The sequence below is a fragment of the Protopterus annectens genome, chromosome 1.part2, assembly GCF_019279795.1.
Source record: "Protopterus annectens isolate FY-2018-M chromosome 1.part2, PAN1.0, whole genome shotgun sequence".
Classification (NCBI taxonomy): Eukaryota; Metazoa; Chordata; order Ceratodontiformes; family Protopteridae; genus Protopterus; species Protopterus annectens.
The window spans coordinates 604,583,050-604,600,669 of NC_056727.1; the positions used below are offsets into that span (position 1 = coordinate 604,583,050).

At 36.5% G+C, this 17,620-nt stretch overlaps 1 protein-coding gene across 1 annotated transcript in view; it reads right to left on the bottom strand.

Annotated features, from left to right (window-relative positions):
* The window catches only part of RMDN2 (regulator of microtubule dynamics 2), a 1,837,333-nt gene extending 1,820,033 nt beyond the window's left edge, over window positions 1–17,300 (bottom strand). Inside the window, exon 1 of the mRNA XM_044057972.1 lies at window positions 16,993–17,300. The gene's annotated coding sequence lies outside the window, so the exon portion shown is untranslated. The remainder of the gene's footprint in view (window positions 1–16,992) is intronic.
* Between the last annotated feature and the right edge of the window lie 320 nt (window positions 17,301–17,620).

Consider the following 17,620-nt stretch of genomic DNA (forward strand, 5'->3'; position numbering starts at 1 on the left):
AAAAGGTCAATGCAGTAGATTTATTAGCAAAGAACAAAGTGTTTTGTACTGTCCTGATCCAAGGTAAACCCAATGAGCTCAAGGTAGACACTAGTTCAAAGTGTAATGTTATGTCAGCAGAAACATTTGCCAAAGTAAGAGCTGGTGAACAACTTAATGTGGCTAGTTGTGCAAAACTTGTTGCCTATGGAGGTGAAGAAATTCAAACCAAAGGTTCAGTAGTGCGTTTGTTTTATTTGGCTGGGAACAGTTACAAGTTGTTGTTTTACATAGTCCAAAGACCTGTGCAGTCATTACTGGGTCTCAGAGATAGTCTGAGAATGGACTTGCTTTCCTTTACTAAAGAAGTTCATCATACAAGCACATGCCCCAGTTTCAGTTTCACTGATGCTATTTTCTCAGAATATGCTGATATTTGATATTTTCAATGACAAGTTAAGCAAGCTTCTAGTTGTGTACTACATGAAGTTAGACCCAGAGGTCAGTCCAGTGGTCAGGCCAGCAAGAAGAGTTCAAATAGCCATGCAAAGCAGAGTTAAAGCTCAGATGGATAAACTGGTGCAGCAAGGTGTAATTTGTCCAGTTACAGAGCCAACTGAATAGGTGTCGTCTATAGTAGCAATTCACAAAAAAGGCTCAGATGAAATTATAATATGCATTGACCTAAGAGATTTGAATAAGGCATTAAAGAGGCCTCATCATCTTATGCGAACAGTCAAGGAAGTTGCAGCCCTGGTACCGAATACCACTGTATTTTCTGTCTTGGATGCAGAGAGTTAATTTTGGTAAAGTGTTGCTTGATCGCAAATCTTCACTACTGACTACATTCAGTACCCCATTTGGAAGATATAGATTCCTCAGGATGCTATTTGGAATAAATTCTGCAAGTGAAGTCATTCAGCATGCAATGGAGCAGATCTTTTCAGGTTTTCCACTGTGCCACAATAGCAGATTTATTGGTCAAAGGTAATGGTGAAGCAGAGCATGACAGAAACCTCAAGAAAGTTCTAGACACAGCACATGAAGGGAACTTAAAGCTCAATCCTCTAAAGTGCAAATTCAGACTACCAGAAGTCACATATGTACGTCATTTGTTTACTAGTAATGGGGTTACGACCAGACCCATCCAAGCAAGCAGCTATTCTTCAGATGCCAGCATCAGATAATGTTTGAGCTCTACAGCGTTTTCTTGATATGGTCAACTATTAGAGCAAGTTCATACCAGATTTCAGTGAATTGACAGTGCCTTTAAGAGAACTGACATGCAAAAATGTTGTATGGTCTTGGCTAGAAGAGCACCAGCAACACTTTTGAAGATCTTAAGCAGAAATTTCCCACTCCACCTACACTAAGGTACTATGATGTCAATAGACCAGTTACACTCTTCCCTGTGATGCTTCAAAGTTTGGTCTTGGTGCAGCTCTTCTTCAAGAGAGCAGACCAACAACATAGTCATCTAGAACTCTTACCCATTAATATGCTCAGATTGAAAAAGAACTTTTGTCAATTGTGTTTGCATGTTCAAAGTTTCATGACTATATTTATGGTCCAGATATCCAGACTGACACTGATCATCAACCTCTAGTTACTATCTTAAAGAAGCCTTTGCACTCCACTCCAGCAAGATTGCAAAGAATGATGCTCAAATTACAAAAGTACAACTTCAAAATGGTCTATATAAATGACAAACTTCTTTATCTGGCTGATACCTTATCCAGATCGCCCAGAAATACAACGCAACAGCTTGATGCATAGAATTTTGATTTCAATGTCATGGAAGTGCATAATTTTTCTACCATGAGACTTGATGAGCTGACAGATCATACAAGGACTGATCCCATTTTGCAAAAGCTCAACCACTATATCCAAGTAGGATGGCCGTCAAAGCAATCCAGTGTTCCGCCTGAAGTAGAACCTTATTTTTTTTACAGAGATGAGATGTTGATGGAAGATGACATTATTTTCAGAGGTCCTAAAGTTGTTGTTCGTGCTTCCTTACAACATGAATATATCTAGATTTTGCATCGTGGTCACCCAGGTCCCAAATCTACCAAAAGAAGGATGAGAGAACTAGTATTTTTGCCTTTTCTAGCAAAAGACATTGACAAAGTACTTTCATCTTTTTCAGTATGCAATAGTACTAAACCACATCTGCAAAAAGAGACACTTCAGCATAGTCAAGTTCCTGAACTACCTTGGTCAACAGTAGCCACTGACATATTCGAGTGGAACAATAAGCATTACTTAGTGTTGGTCGACTCTTATTCAAACTGGTTTGTGATCGATTTGTTGCCTAACCTAATGTCCACTACTGTTATTACTAAGTTGAAACATCATTTCTCAATCCATGGTAGTCCACATAAGCTTATCTCTGACAAGGGTATGCAATTTACCAGTCAATTGTTTCAGAAATTTGCAAAAGAGTGGGACTTTGTACATGTTACTAGTAGTCCTGAATACCCACAGTTAAATGGACTAGCTGAACGTGTAAGTACAGAGTGCAAAGCAATTACTAGAGACATCAAAGTGTGACAATATCAATGTCTTTTTGAATTTACTCAATCTCAGAAATATACCCCGTGATGATATACTTGGCTCGCCTGCTCAAAGACTTTTATCTAGGCAAACCAGAACAACCTTGCCCATCAGTTCCAGTTTGTTGATGCTTAAAGCTAAGAACAACAGAGCACTCAAAGCCAAATTACTCAGAAAACATTCTTTACAGAAGTCCATTTATGATAAAATAACTAGATTTCTTCGTCCATTGAAGGAAGGAGAGACAGACAGGATACAAACGGCGAAAAGTTCGACTGGATTGGTCAAGTACCAAGCAGAGATCCTATTTTGTGGAATCTGAGGATGTGGAGTACAGGAGAAATCGTAGACATCATCTTTCTGTATCCCAAACGATATCGCAACATTGTTCCTGTGATACAGACTCTAGATCTCAAAACAATCCAGACAATGTTCCTGTTCCAGAACGTGTCAAATTCCATTACCGCTTCTGATGATGTTTCTGATGTCCCCAAGGTTGAACATTCAGCACAGACAGTCCCAGTTGCTAGACCTAACTCTAAATTCTACGTCACATGATTTGGTCGCATCTCCAGAGCTAGTGTGAAATTCACAGCAACCTTGACATAATTGTCTATATGTATTTAGTTCTGTATAATTGCATCTCAAAGAATTATATTGTATTTACTGCATGTCAATCAATGTCGTCAATGATGTACGATTCATTTCTCAAAGAGGGAGGATGTAGAATATGTATGTGTGTTGTACCTTTGAGAAGCATGTCCAAGGACAGCATGTGCATATAAATAGCAAGCATGTGTTATCAGATTAAAGAGAAAGTTATTAAGAGAAGACTTGGCCTTACCAAAAGTTGTGTATGTGAAGTGAGTGAAATTGCAAGTATAATGTTCAAGGTATGCTACTGAGACTGTCTAGAACTATGTCTTAAAATATAGATTCTTTTTGAGGAAAAGAACAAACTATTTGATATGTTAAGGGATATGAGGTTCCCAGGTGATTTATTAATCTCTAATGCAGAAGTTACAGCCAATGGGAATGTGCAATACACTACAATTTTGAGGACTAAAGTCATAACTAGTGATGATGAGCAAATTTCTAAACAAGAATATATCAGTGTTGATGTGATAAACTCCAATTGCAGGTACCCAAGTTCACTGTGGATGGGGAAGTAAAGGTCAAGGTCATAAGTATGGTTGAGGTTGATTGAGCTCTGTATCAATTTTGATCTGACTTTAAGCTAGGGGTCAAAAAGGGTTGACACATATGATCCTGAAGTTTTGTTTTTTCTGCCAATGCTTACCACTCACTTCAGATGTTGGCATCCCATACTTCTCCCCCTCCCCCAAGCCACTGCAGCGAGAGGTTCCCGGATATGTCCCTTCACTTACTGATTACGATACTTCAATGTAAGAAGAGCCTCAGTGGCTACAATTAGCTTGTTTCCCTCCCCACAACCAGGAAGTGAAGTCACAAAGTGGCCAAGCAGTGATTTTTTTCTAGCCCCACTCCCCACATGCAGACATCCTTAAACTGCTGGGTGGACTATGAGGCATACCCTTGAGGATGTGGACACCCCACACTGCCAAGATGATTTGGCTCCATGGCCATCACATTCCATCTAGCCAGGAGATCACTCCTTTCCCAGTCTCCACCAGGGCAGACAAGCAGTCTGACCTCTAGAATAGACTAATTAATCTGCCCTGTTTGCACTATCAAGCATCCGAGCTACTAACTGAACTAGAGCTGCCTGGACCATAACCAAGGCTTCAACCCTCTGCACCATTGCTGCAGTCTTCTGCAATCTTGACATTTGATTACTTTTGACATGAGCTTAATTAAAGTCAAGGACTTCAAAAACTTACTGAGGAAAGAGTTAAAACTGCAAGCATTGTCAAAGTCGAAACTGACCGAAGTTGAGATCAACCTTTCTATCTGACAGCAAGTTAGGGTGGAGAAGATCAACTTCTGCAATCCTGAAGCTTACAGTTTGACTTGTAACTGAGGTCAAGTTAGACACAGAGGAAAACACCTAAGGTATCCACCCAGAAAAAAATACAAAACAAATGAGGTCAGCAGCTGAAGAAATTTCCATCAGCCAGACAAACATATGATCACAACTGACACTGAAGCCTAAACAAGGCTGGAAGACCAAACCAAGAAAAATTGGTTCAGCTTTGTACCTCTCAACCTGTAACCTAAAGAAATCTGGATAAAGCCAAAAATAACTACAATTTTTAAATATTGCTCTTATAAACGTAAATATTATTATTTATTTTAAATATGTTTACCAGGATAGTTTAACTGGGCAGTTGCCCTTTTTCAGCAGAGGCTTGGGGGAGAAGCCCCAATAGTTACAAGGATGTGACAATGTACAAAAATGAAAAGGAAACATACAGAGAAATATCATATATATATATATATATATATATATATATATATATATATATATATATATATATATTAGTATAACACACACACATACATATATGTCTATATGAAATATAGTACATAACATATATATATATATATATATATATATATACATATGTAGTTCCCCTTCAGAAGGTTGAACGGCTGAAATCTCGAAATTCAAATGGTGGAAGCCATATGCTCGAATTTCAGAAGCTCGACCTTCTGAAAGGAAAAAAAAAACACAACGTAACACTAAATGTTTCTGCAGGGAGGCAAGCCCCCTTGCACCCCCCACACCACCGCTACTTATTTATACCAACTCCAAGATCGCACTACAGCGCAGAAAGGTAACTCTCCCGTTCTGCGCTGTATGCCGATCCCCATTCAGAAGGTCGAGCTTCTGAAATTTCGAGCATATGGTCTTGACCATATGAATTTCGAGATTTCAGACGTTCGACCTTCTGAAGGGGAACCATATGTGTATATATATATATATATATATATATATATATATATATATATATATATAAATAAATACATACACTATAAGGTTTAGCATTAACATGCATTTTCTGTAGAATATGAAATCTGAAACTTAAATGCCTGTTATTATTTATTGATATAAATTCTCAATGATTTGCCAGAAATACATACATTTTATAAGGGACAGACAAAAATTAGGAGCAAAAATCTGGACAGCCTGTGAAAATCTGTACAGTTAAGAAGTATTTTTAGCTTTGATGAAAACAATTTTGTGGTTAAAGAAAGTTAACGTAAAAAGCAAGGAAAAACAAATTGTTCGATTTTAACATTTGCTGACATCATAAGAAAAAATACTTTCTAGGTCTCAAGAACAAAAAATAAAATAAAGCATAAAACAAGCATAAGAAATAATTTTGTACATAAAATGACCTTTCTTCAACTAGAATGTCTAAATGGTACACCATTATAACTAACAGCAATAATATAAAATAAAGGTGGCTGCCAAGGGGTGGGACCAAAACTTTGCAAGGTTTAGGTGTCTCCCCCATTGGCATTCACCACTGATCAGAAGCAAAGAGAAAAGACTAAATGAATTACACATAACCCTCAAGACAAGGCACCACAATTACCCCCAACACACTAAAAATAAACACAGTAGCCCAAGACCATCTTACATGCAGGAAAAGTGACCTACAAAAGAGACTTTAGTTACACAGCCTTATGGACAAAGGGGGAGGGGATTAGATAGCTAAGTTTTTGATGATGGACTGTCTAAACCCTTCTAGCTATAGTCTTGAAAGTGATGAAGGTGGACCTCCTAATCTCAGATCTTTCTATTCTACTAAACTCATTTTATTTGTTACTTATTTACCCTTTGTCCACTGGGTTAGTCCCAATAGTCTAGTAATGTCTTTTCAGGGGAGACCCAAGGTGGTATTTCTACTACTGGGGAAAATTTGGCCAGGGCATCAGGGCATTTCCCCTACTTTTTTCTGTAGGGGGACACATTTGTGTGTGGCTAGTTTTGCTTCCTGCTTCCAGTCCAGGCACGAAGACAGCTCGGATAAGTAGGAAGCTACCACAAGAAAAGATGAAGGTTGTACGGCTGAATGCTAAGGTAAATCATGATTCTGGTGCTGTTAATCGAACAGCAGATATGTTTAATTCATTGAATAAGGAGTTGGAAGCTAAGGATAGCTCGAGAGAGGAGCATGGTGTGTCGGAGAAGGAAGAAAAGGCAGTTGAGCCTTTTCAAATTACATACAATAGCAGACCTGTCACTAGTGGAGCTCCCAAAGGATCTGTTCTCAGACCCCTACTGTTTGGCATCTACTTCTCAGAGGTCCAGGCAAAGGCAAAAGTACTGTGCCTGACCAGGTTTGTGGATGACTGTAAGTTGGGTGTTGTCAATGACTCCCCAAATGAAGTTAACATACTGCAAGAGGGTTTCACAGCAACTGATGACTGGTGCCAAAGTCATGGTCTCAAGCTAAATGCAAAAAAATGTATTATCATACCATTCGGCAGAAACTTGGCCCCTGCTGATTAACACATCAAAGGCAACCCCCTAAACACACAACCTGTGGTGAGAGACCTAGGTACGCAGGTTAATAACCATCTCACATTCGACCATCATGTAGCGGCAGTGTTCAGAAAAGCCTTTTACGTGGTTCATCTCATACGTAAAGGGATTGTATCCAGCAAAAAGGAGGTTATTGCCTCTCTATACTCCTCCCTCATTAGATTAATAATTGAGTATAATGCCCCGTTTGGTATGTACCTCTACAAACATCTGCACCAACTGGAAAGGCCACAGAAATACCTCACAAAGAGAATCCATGGCTTCCAACACCTGCCCTATATGGACAGGCTCATATCATTATCTCTCTTCTCCAAATCGTACAGATTGCTCAGAGGTGATTGGTGTCTCACCTACAAGGCAATCTTGGACCCTGCCCTACTGGAGTTGTTCCATATCTGTAAGTCTAACTCCTTGTGCATTACCCACTTAAAAGACCTGAATCTAATATGCGACATCAACAAAACCTGATGGAGAGACAGGATTGTCTCCCAGAGGCTGCCCCGTCTCTGGAATAAACTTCCCATACATGTCAGAGTACCTCGCTGACCCTTTTCAAATGCAACCTTGATGAGTGGATGTGAAGCCACAAATTTGTCCCAGGGGTTCCACCTGGGTCCCTTATTGACAGGGGCGACAAGTGCTGAGTGAGGTTTCTTTTTGGGGATAAACTCTTGGCTAGGCTTGTAAGGGCCCCAGTGCCATTAGCCAAGTAACCTCCTATAATCCTATGAAGATAGCAGATGTAGTGGAGATAGATTCAGATGAGGTGTTTCAGCAGAAGTTTTTGAATCCGAGGATGCAACACAGGACTGTATTGTTATAAACCTCCAGTTGTGAGGGTTGCAGGATGATATACTGTCGGAAACGGTGGAAGAAAGTGAACCAGAAAATGGAAGGGATTTGTCTTAGGGAGAAAGGATGAATAGAATATAAAAGGAAGAAGGGCAGCAGTGTGAGGAGACACAGACAGTGAAGAAATCATATGTGGAGATGGTGAGAGAAGGAATATGTGGTAAGCAAGTAGAACAAACAAATCTTAGAAGAACAAGACTGCTTAAGGTTCAAGTTGAAAAGAAGGAAGATGTTCCAATGGACAGATACAAGCTATGAGATGAAGTTATAAAGATGCTCAGGATTAAAACAAATTAGGTAAGAGCATTTATACAAATTAATAAAGAGCTGTTTTGTGACGTTATTTTCAAAACTGGACAGATAATGGAAAAGTTTATAGAGGAATATGAAAAAAAGAAAGACTGTTCACACTGGAACTTATATGTGCTTAAGCCCTCTTTTAGGGAAACATTGCAATTTGATACTGAAAATGGAAAATTATTGTATTGTACATATTCGCAGTGTTATTAATGTTGAAGGAGACAGAGGTATGGGGAGATACTGAGGCCAGCTAAAAATGTGATTTTGTGTGGAAAAATGGATCATTTAATTAAAAATTGTGAACAAAGAAAATGTTTTATATGTGGGGGTTTAGGACATGATGCAAAAGATCATGAACCTAAATGTTATAAATGTAAAATAGTGAGACATTTGGGGGGGGGGGGGAGTGTGAAGAAAATGACATAGTATCAGATATAACAGAGAATGTAATATAGCACGGTAATACGGACAAAACTATAAAAAAGGATGTAGAAGGGAAAAAATTGAAAAAAAAGATAGTAGTAATGCCAATATGGAACGAGTAACTCAAAAAAAATAAAGTGAAAGAAGATTTAAATATAGTAAATGTTGAAGAAGAGTCAAGTTTAAATGAGAATGATGATGCTAAGTGGAATACAGTTAAAAAGGAAATTCAACTGGAAAAAGAGTGACAGAAAGAAAACAAAAAATATAGAAGACAAAAGAAAAAAGGGAAAAGATAAATACTATCTATTATTTAAAGTAGAGTTACGTGTAAAGTTTTGTCAATAAATGTGAAGAGTTGTAAAAAGTTGAAAAGAAGGACAGGAATTTTGGAGTGGTATAAAAAGTTAGACAGTGACGTCATTATACTAGAAGATATTAGATATTTGTCAAAAACAGAAAAATACCAAACAGAAGTGTGGTGGGGGAAAAAACGCAATATGAAATTTCAGGAAAGAGGCCTGTTCAGGAATAGTTGTATTATATAAGATACAATTACAGTGTTAGATGTTACTGTTAATGACACAAGCTAGAGACATGTTATGAGAATTATTGCATTATATGCTTATGTTATAAAAAGGAGAGGAAACAGATGTTCAAAAAAGGTAATAGAATACGTAGTGGTTAATATGGACATAATTGTAGTAGGGGACTTTAATTGTAATTCAAAACAACCAAACAAAAAGGCTTATGATGTTAAAGTAGTAAAGAATATTATAAAATATGGACAGTTAAAAATATGGAATTTAGAGACTTGGATATACAGAAGAAGGGAGAGAAGAATAGAAATAGATTACTTTTTATTACCAGGAAGTTTAGTAGCGGTCACTCAAAGAGTATTACTGACAGGGTTTGCAGATAATAGGGCAGTATTGATTACGGTAAAAGGACATGATTATATAACAATAGGGAAAGGCATAAAAAGAATCAATGAAGTGACATGGGATGATAAAGGGAGAAAAGAGACCATGAGATTATGGCAAGATCTTGTAGAAATGAGTGAATGTTACAAAGACTGGTCAGAATGGTGGTTACATTTTAAACTGAAATATAAAAAAATTTTATATATAACATGGGAAAAAAAGAAAATATACAGAGAACAGAGGACTTATACGAATTTAAATAATGATATGACTGAGTGTATAGAGAAGAATGATAAAAATGTATTTAGTAAAGAACATAAAATATATGAAATGAATAAGATAAACCAAAATATTTTTAAAGGAAAAAAAGAAGAAATTGCACCATATTTAAGTAGAATTATCACAGGAAATGGTATAATGAAGAAAATGAAAGCTTCAGGTAGGATATGCAACACACAAGAGGAGATTATGAATATAGTAAAAATATATTAGGACAGTAGAAAAGACTAGAGAAGTTAGACACGGTACATCTTCAGACGTGGTGAATAAGGATTTAGAAAAAGAGATAGAAATAGAATAAGTAGATCAAGAAATCGAATAACTAGATCAGGTAATAAAAGAAATGAACTTAGATTAAACAGCAGGACCAGACGGAACAGAATATAAAATGTATAATAATCTGACTATGGAGAAAACAAATGGTCTATAAAGGTATTAAATGGATGGTTAGAGAACTTTTTTTAGTTATGCGGCAATATCTTCAGATTTATATGGAAAAAATGAGAGAAGGAGGGAATTCAAAATCTGAGACCAGTTGTATTAAATATGGATTATAAGATTTTTATGAAAATATTACACAAAAGGATGAAGGGAAAAGAAGGTACTGTTGTAAATGATTATGTGTTTGGTATAAAAGGTAAAAAAGTACAAGACTTATTAATAATTAGGGAATTAGTAGATGATATAGTAGTTAGAAATGTTCAGGCCAAAGTGATGATAGAAGACGTAAGTAAAGCATTTGATTCGATACATTATTCAGTATTATGGGATATATTTGATATGTATAATATAGGTCAGAGGATTAAAAATGTGTATGTTAGCATACAAGTATAACATAGTAAAGATTATTATAAATGCATGGTTAAGTGAAGATATAAAGTTAAAGAAGGGTATTAGGCAAGGATCCCCATTGAGTGGTGCATTATGGTTTACATTTAAAATTTCGAGGGATGGTTCGGCAACCACATGTTGTCGAATAATGACTGGCTGACCTATGTTGCCGAACCTTCAGTTGTGCGAATCTTGGTTCAGCGAATGCATAGTGTATTCGCACAGATGAAGTAAATCTTGTCACTAGAGATCACGGTACAGTGGGGATTGGGAGATTTACCCTTTTCCCCACTGTAGTGGGGTCTCAGAGTTGAAATATATAATGTGCAGGGGGTGTGTGGGGCTTGCCCCACTGCAAAATCATAACATCACATGGTGTACAGTGTCGGAATGCACACCACGGATGTCGAGAAAGGTGGAATTCGCAACAGGAAGTGTGTTTGCGACATTCCGGACTTCTCGACTTTTCGTGTTCAACGGTTTAGTCGACATTTCAGATGGGTCTATGTTTGAGTGTTAACTATATCACAGTAAACCAGTAGAGATTATTATAAATGTATGGTTAAGTGAAGATATAAAGATAGAGAAGAGCATTAGGCAAGGATGCCCATTGAGTGGTACATTATTCACACTAGTAATGAATGTAATACGAACATACATGAATAAGGAGATGGATACTAATAGTTATATTTCTAAGGAAAGGATAAAAATGCCCATATTGTTAGGCAGATGACATTATCATCACAACTAAAAATAAAGTTAGCATGAATGTAGTAATAAAGCCGTTCCAAGAAGATATAAAGGTGTCTGGGTTAGTATTAAATAAAGATAAAAGTCAAGGCTTAGGTTTTGAAGGAAAGATTGGTGGAGCTGAATTTAATAAAGAAAAAAATTAAGATCCTTGGAGTAAATGTGTGGAAGCAAAAAATAATAAATTATATATGGAAAGAAAAAATAGAGAAATTTAAAAAATGTATGGGCTTTGGAAGTCTTTTACGCCTTGTGTACTTAAGTGTACTTAAATTCAGTACTGTTAGCAAAAACTACTTATTTAACTAGTGCCTTTAGTGTACCTTTAAATTTAGAGAAAGATGTATACAATATAATATTTTCCTTTACCTGGGGATCAAGGTTAAATCCTGTAAAAAGAGGGGTGTTATATGTGCATAATGAAAAAGGAGGCTTAGAGTAAACAAATCCTGTGTATATGTCATCCTTAAATTTATACACAGTAATGAAACATTTAAAAGATAATAAGGCTACATTAATAATGAAGATATTAAGTGTGAAGTATAAAATGTAATGCCTAATTTTATTTTGTTCTAAAAAGGAGGAGCTGTTGTAATAAAGAAATAGAAAACTATTATCAAGATAAGGTTATTTGGGGGAAATTAATGCGAAAAAATTGAAAATGATAGAAAAAATGGTATGAAAATATTATGGAAAAGTATTACAGGATATATCCTTGGAAGGAATTAAACAATGAGAAAAGGAATGCTATTGCTGCAAGAATGAAGATGTAAAACACATATAGAAGGTCAAGTTTTCTATGGAGGTTGTCTATACAAAAGCTACCAGTGAAGGCAAATACGCCATATAAAGTATAAAAGACAGAGTCTGTCTATACTGTGTAAATCTGAAATGTGTAAACATGTTTTTATACAATGCAAAAGCGTAAAAATGTTATGGGAAAAAATTAGATTACACAGAGAAAATATGGGAATGAATTTAATTTCAACATGGACATGACATGACTGAATTTGGTTAATACAGACATAAAAGTAAAACAGAGGTGGAAAATCTCGATAAAAATGTTTGCTATATTATGGTTAATCTGGAATCAGGGAGTTTCGGAAATAATGTTCAATGAAAATTGGGACTTAGCAATGATGTTGAACAAAATAAGGTTTAGGTTGTGGAAACGTGAGTGGGGGTCAAAAAAGTAATAAGTATGAGTTGTATATGATGACACAAAATGAAAAAGGAAAATGTGATTTGTAAATAATAAATATATATATATATATATATATATATATATATATATATATATATATATATATAAAATGTACATAAATAAAATTAAAACTGAAAGTGAGCCTCTAGAATGTAAATAAGTAGGAATGTAAATAAGTATTTTACACAGTCACGTAAATTATGGCTTATGTAAATAAAGAACTCCTACTCTTTTCACTAGGTGCCATGGAATCTTCTACATCCGCCAGAGTTACCACCAACCCAAGCAGATGAGGCCTTGGTTTAACTTCTCGTACAAAGGATAACTTTATCATAATTTCTGCAGTCTTAAGTTCACATTGCTCCTTAAAAAAATCTTCAGTACTAATCAATAATGAAATAACGGAGGTTTCCAAACAATATGGATACTGGTCTTAGTTACCATTCAGAGCACTGCCACATTGTGGAAAACAAATGCTCCTAGCTAGTTAACGATATTATGCATCATCTGTAGAATCATGATGAGGCTTGATTTACTTGCAACACCTTTAATTTCCCTTCTGATCATGCATACTTTCTGAAACTCAGATGGGAAGCCAGAAATAAAAAAGAGGGGAGCTAAAGCTATCCACCACATTAAAAAAAAAAAAAAACAGACAAAACAAGTTAGCTAACAATTCTAAGTCCTACTATGCATAATTTAACCATCTCCATGTATTTCATAAGCTACAATTACACAACAAACCTGTTAAATCAGACCATTTACACTGCAGACAAAAGCCACTTTCACTGCTCTTAATCAAACATACTTCCTTTTCCACTTTCATTTCCCATGTAATCTGCAATTCATTAAAACATTACTTTGATCAATATACATTTCACTTCACATGCATCTCTGCACCTATGGTCCATATCAATCTATTCAAACTACAGGATACTGCTATCCATTAGAAATGATGCACTTTAAGTTCTTCAGGAAAAAGTCTCGTCCTTTTTCACTATTACAGCATCTTCTCTCAGTTTATAAACCCAAAAGGAATATTGGCAATCTACTTTACAAACACACTGTCTCACTAAATTGGAACAAACTCCCTCTCCATATTAGATCCAACCTTTCCTTTCCCTGTTTTAAAAAGGAGCTTAAATCCCACCTACTAAACTTGAAATTATGCCGTTGCACTGACCACACGTAGTCTTAGTCTCTCCCACTGTATAACCTGTTGCATCTCCTTTCTTTCTTTGTTAGTAACTTCTGCTTAAACTAATCTCCTAAACCCTCAGCTCTACTACTATAACCCCCTCCCATTCTCCACACTACCCCCCACTTCCTATCAATGTCTATGCATTGTTCTTCTTTTGAACTATTATCTTTTTGCTTTTACTCTCATATGTAGTAAATTTTAGTCCACTACTATCAGAGCAACCCTTAATGTTCATAATTTTTTTTCTCTTTATAATTAATTTCATATTTGCAGTGTTGTTTATAATACTTTCTGCCCTGTATGTTTATCTTTGCTTATGTTTGCTGGGGCTCTTTCCTCTCAGGTCTCCACTGAAAATGGGTTGCTTACTATCAGTGTAATGCAAACTATTAATAACCTTTTATTTTTTTACAATTATTTTGTATTGTGATTGTTATTTAATATTTGCATATCGTCACTTTATTTTTACTTATGTTTGCGGGGGCTTTTCCCCTCGGGTCTCCACTTAAAATGGGTTTGTTTGCAAACTTAGTTGGACTAACCCGGTTAACAAATGTGAAATAAATAAATAAATAATGAAATATATTCCTGTTCTTGGAGAACATCAATAATTATTCCCTTGCTAATGATATCCAATTCTTATTCCTGGATCACTGCAGACCAATCTCAAACCTATAAACAATATCCAGACAATGAGGGAAAAAAAATCTCCCAATCAAATCTTCTTTACTAAAGACTAATACCTGCTCAACAGTTCAGAACATGTTTTTGACCTGCCTCCATTCACAGCAGGTTTATAATAAGCCACTAATCAATATTTCTGAACATGGACAAGGACCTTCTCATAACAGTTTTCTTCAATGATTTGAAAAAAAAAGGTCTTGACTAAGTTAATCACTCTTTTATTCTTAACCAACTTGCTAAAATGCTCTTTGCGAAGAAGCATTACAGTGCAATTCAGAACACCAAAAAAGATTAGCCTCAGCTCCCCCTTCAATACTTCTGACTATATAGATAACATTATCTTCCATGTGCATAGCTTTTAAGCATTGAGGCATGAATAATTACCAGCACTGTCTTGTCATTCTACCTATATGTTGATTCTATCTATATGCTGATATTTCAAATTCAGCTTTTTTAAAACAACATTGAGTGTACATTCTCCAGACTAGGATCAGCTGCCTGAAATTCCTTCCTGTTTATTTATTCTTTCAAAACGTTCCTACTTGAATATCCCACAAAAATGCTACTGTATATTTGTAGGGATACAGGATACTCCTTCAGTCAGTGTTAAAGGTTATAACACTTTCTGTTCAGCATATTCTCTCTTTGCATCATTGACTCCTCACTCATTTTCACATCTTAAAATATTTTATTTTCTCCATATTTTCCTCTTCCTCATTTACTTATAGTCTAGCATCCTCCTCTCAAATCTGGGGTGGTTCTGGGGGGGGGGGATACAGGATACTCCTTCAGTCAATGTTAAAGGTTATAACACTTTCTGTTCAGCATATTCTCTCTTTGCATCATTGACTCCTCACTCCTTTTCACATCTTAAAATATTTTATTTTCTCCATATTTTCCTCTTCCTCATTTACTTATAGTCTAGCATCCTCCTCTCAAATCTGGGGTGGTTCTGGGGGGGGGGGGGGCTTTCTTTAAAACCTGCATCCAGGACCGTCAAAATCCCACCAGTCCCCCTCTCTCTCTCTCTCTCACACAAGCACGGACACACAAACACACACGTAACTTACCAATCCAGGTACATCATATCTGATGTAAATTTCTAGCCTGCTACTGATACTAGTCATTCTAATAAAACACAATTTTTAAAGAAAATTTTCTGCTCTGCTTTCTTTGATTATACCTTTTTACTCATAACCTTGACTAAAATATTCACTTCCTGTACCCGAACTGCCCCCCCCCCCCCCACACACACACACACACACTTTATCCTATTACCTTGCTTGATGTTTCCATGACTTAACCCCAACTGGCCCATTTGTCCTGCTAGGAGGAGGGGGATGGCCATTCTCAGGTTAGGTGAGAGCCCCAAATTCCATTTGTTCCTGCCTAGGAAGCCCTATTAGCCTATCCATTTCACCTGCTGATAGTTAACTTACATGAATCTGAACAGCTGCGAGTCCTGCACAGCAACCTACCTTTACTTCCCTAGGCTGCTCACAGACTTTCTACATCTGCTGAGTTGAGCACAGAAGGCTTGTGTGCTCCCCACAGATCGCCTGTTTGCTCAGCTCAGCGAAGGGTTCACTGCCCAAAGCAGCAAAACAGACACTCAAGCTCATCCTCCACCACCAGTACTACTTTCAGACACTTGTGACGCTAATAGAGCACAGGTGGCCTGGGGTCACAAAACTTTGCCCCTCTATGCCACAGGACTGGTCTCTTTGATTATATCCTTTTGCCGTCACTACTATTTACTACATATTTACAATAGTTATTTCTGACCTTATACCATCATCTCCCTCTATTCACTTTTAATTGACCGGCTGTATTTACATTCTTTAATCTCAGGCATACTAATTTACATCTCCCTAATGTTTTAATTTATATGCAAAAATATATGTTTCAGGTGTCAACTGTGTAGTAAACTAACTGAAATAGTATTACACCTATAAATCGTTTAATTAATTCACTAACTCTTACAGTTTCATTTAATGTGTTATTTATTTGAATTGTAGCTTATTCTACGTAATCTCTGTAAACATCTCCCTTATTACTGCTACAGCGTAATTGTATAACGTGTATGATCTATTCTTTATTCTTTTATTGCTTTGCCTGTTGGATTGTGGTTATTAAGGTTCTTTTGGAATAGTTCACATACCTTGCCAGCAAACGAAATAAACATAAGAAAGTTCTTAAGGTAAACCCTAATATAACATTTTTGCCTGTGAGTGAGGGGAAACGCAATCAGACCTTCAGTATGGATAAAAATGTTTATTATTCAATACTTCTGCTGCTTGTTGTATCTTTCTAACTTCAAATGATACAATCGTTTCACTGCGTTTTTTACATATGCTATAAAAGACCAGCCTTTGTGCCCCATTAACTAATTTGTTAAACAATTCACTTTTTACCCTAAAAGTTTCATAGCCAATTAAGCAATGTTCTATTACAAACGTAGCATATCAGTTCAATGCATCACTTTTACGATATCATTACGTTAACATCCTAGTTCATTTCTGCTAAGGCTGACCTGTTTCAAATCAAAGGTATTCAAGATCCAGGCGCTGTAGTGTGCTAGAAAGCAGTAAGTAAGGTAAATGCAGCATTAAGTTGGCTCCAGGGAACAGTTCACTCTGGAAGGTCAACAATACCGGCTGAGAACTTAATGTTCAGTACAAAAATCTATTGCAGTATAGCTGACTAGACGAATAACAAATCTGAAAGAGTACAGCATGGAATGTTTAGTTCATAGGGGATAAAAAATGCAATATGCCAAAAGCTTCAGCCAAAGATGTTAACAGAATACTGACAGCTACCCAGTAGAGCTTTGCAACTAAATCAAAAAACGCAGCCAAACTGACTGAGCCTGAATTCGAGCTGATCACTACATCCGAAATGTATTAATTCGGCCTTAGAGGCGGTACCACCGCAAGCTTTTCTGGGAGTGGAAGTTTTGTTTTGTTTTTTTTTCCGGAAATTTAACTGATGATAGGGCTACATTCAGTACAGTACAACTGTAAAGTAAACTGTAGAGTATTTGAAGATACGCATGGGTACAATTGTTAATAATGACTGCATACCTCTCAACAGTCCGTATTTTCGCAGAATGTCCCATTTTTGCTTCATAGGTTTGGTTTATTCCTCATAAAATGTGTGGT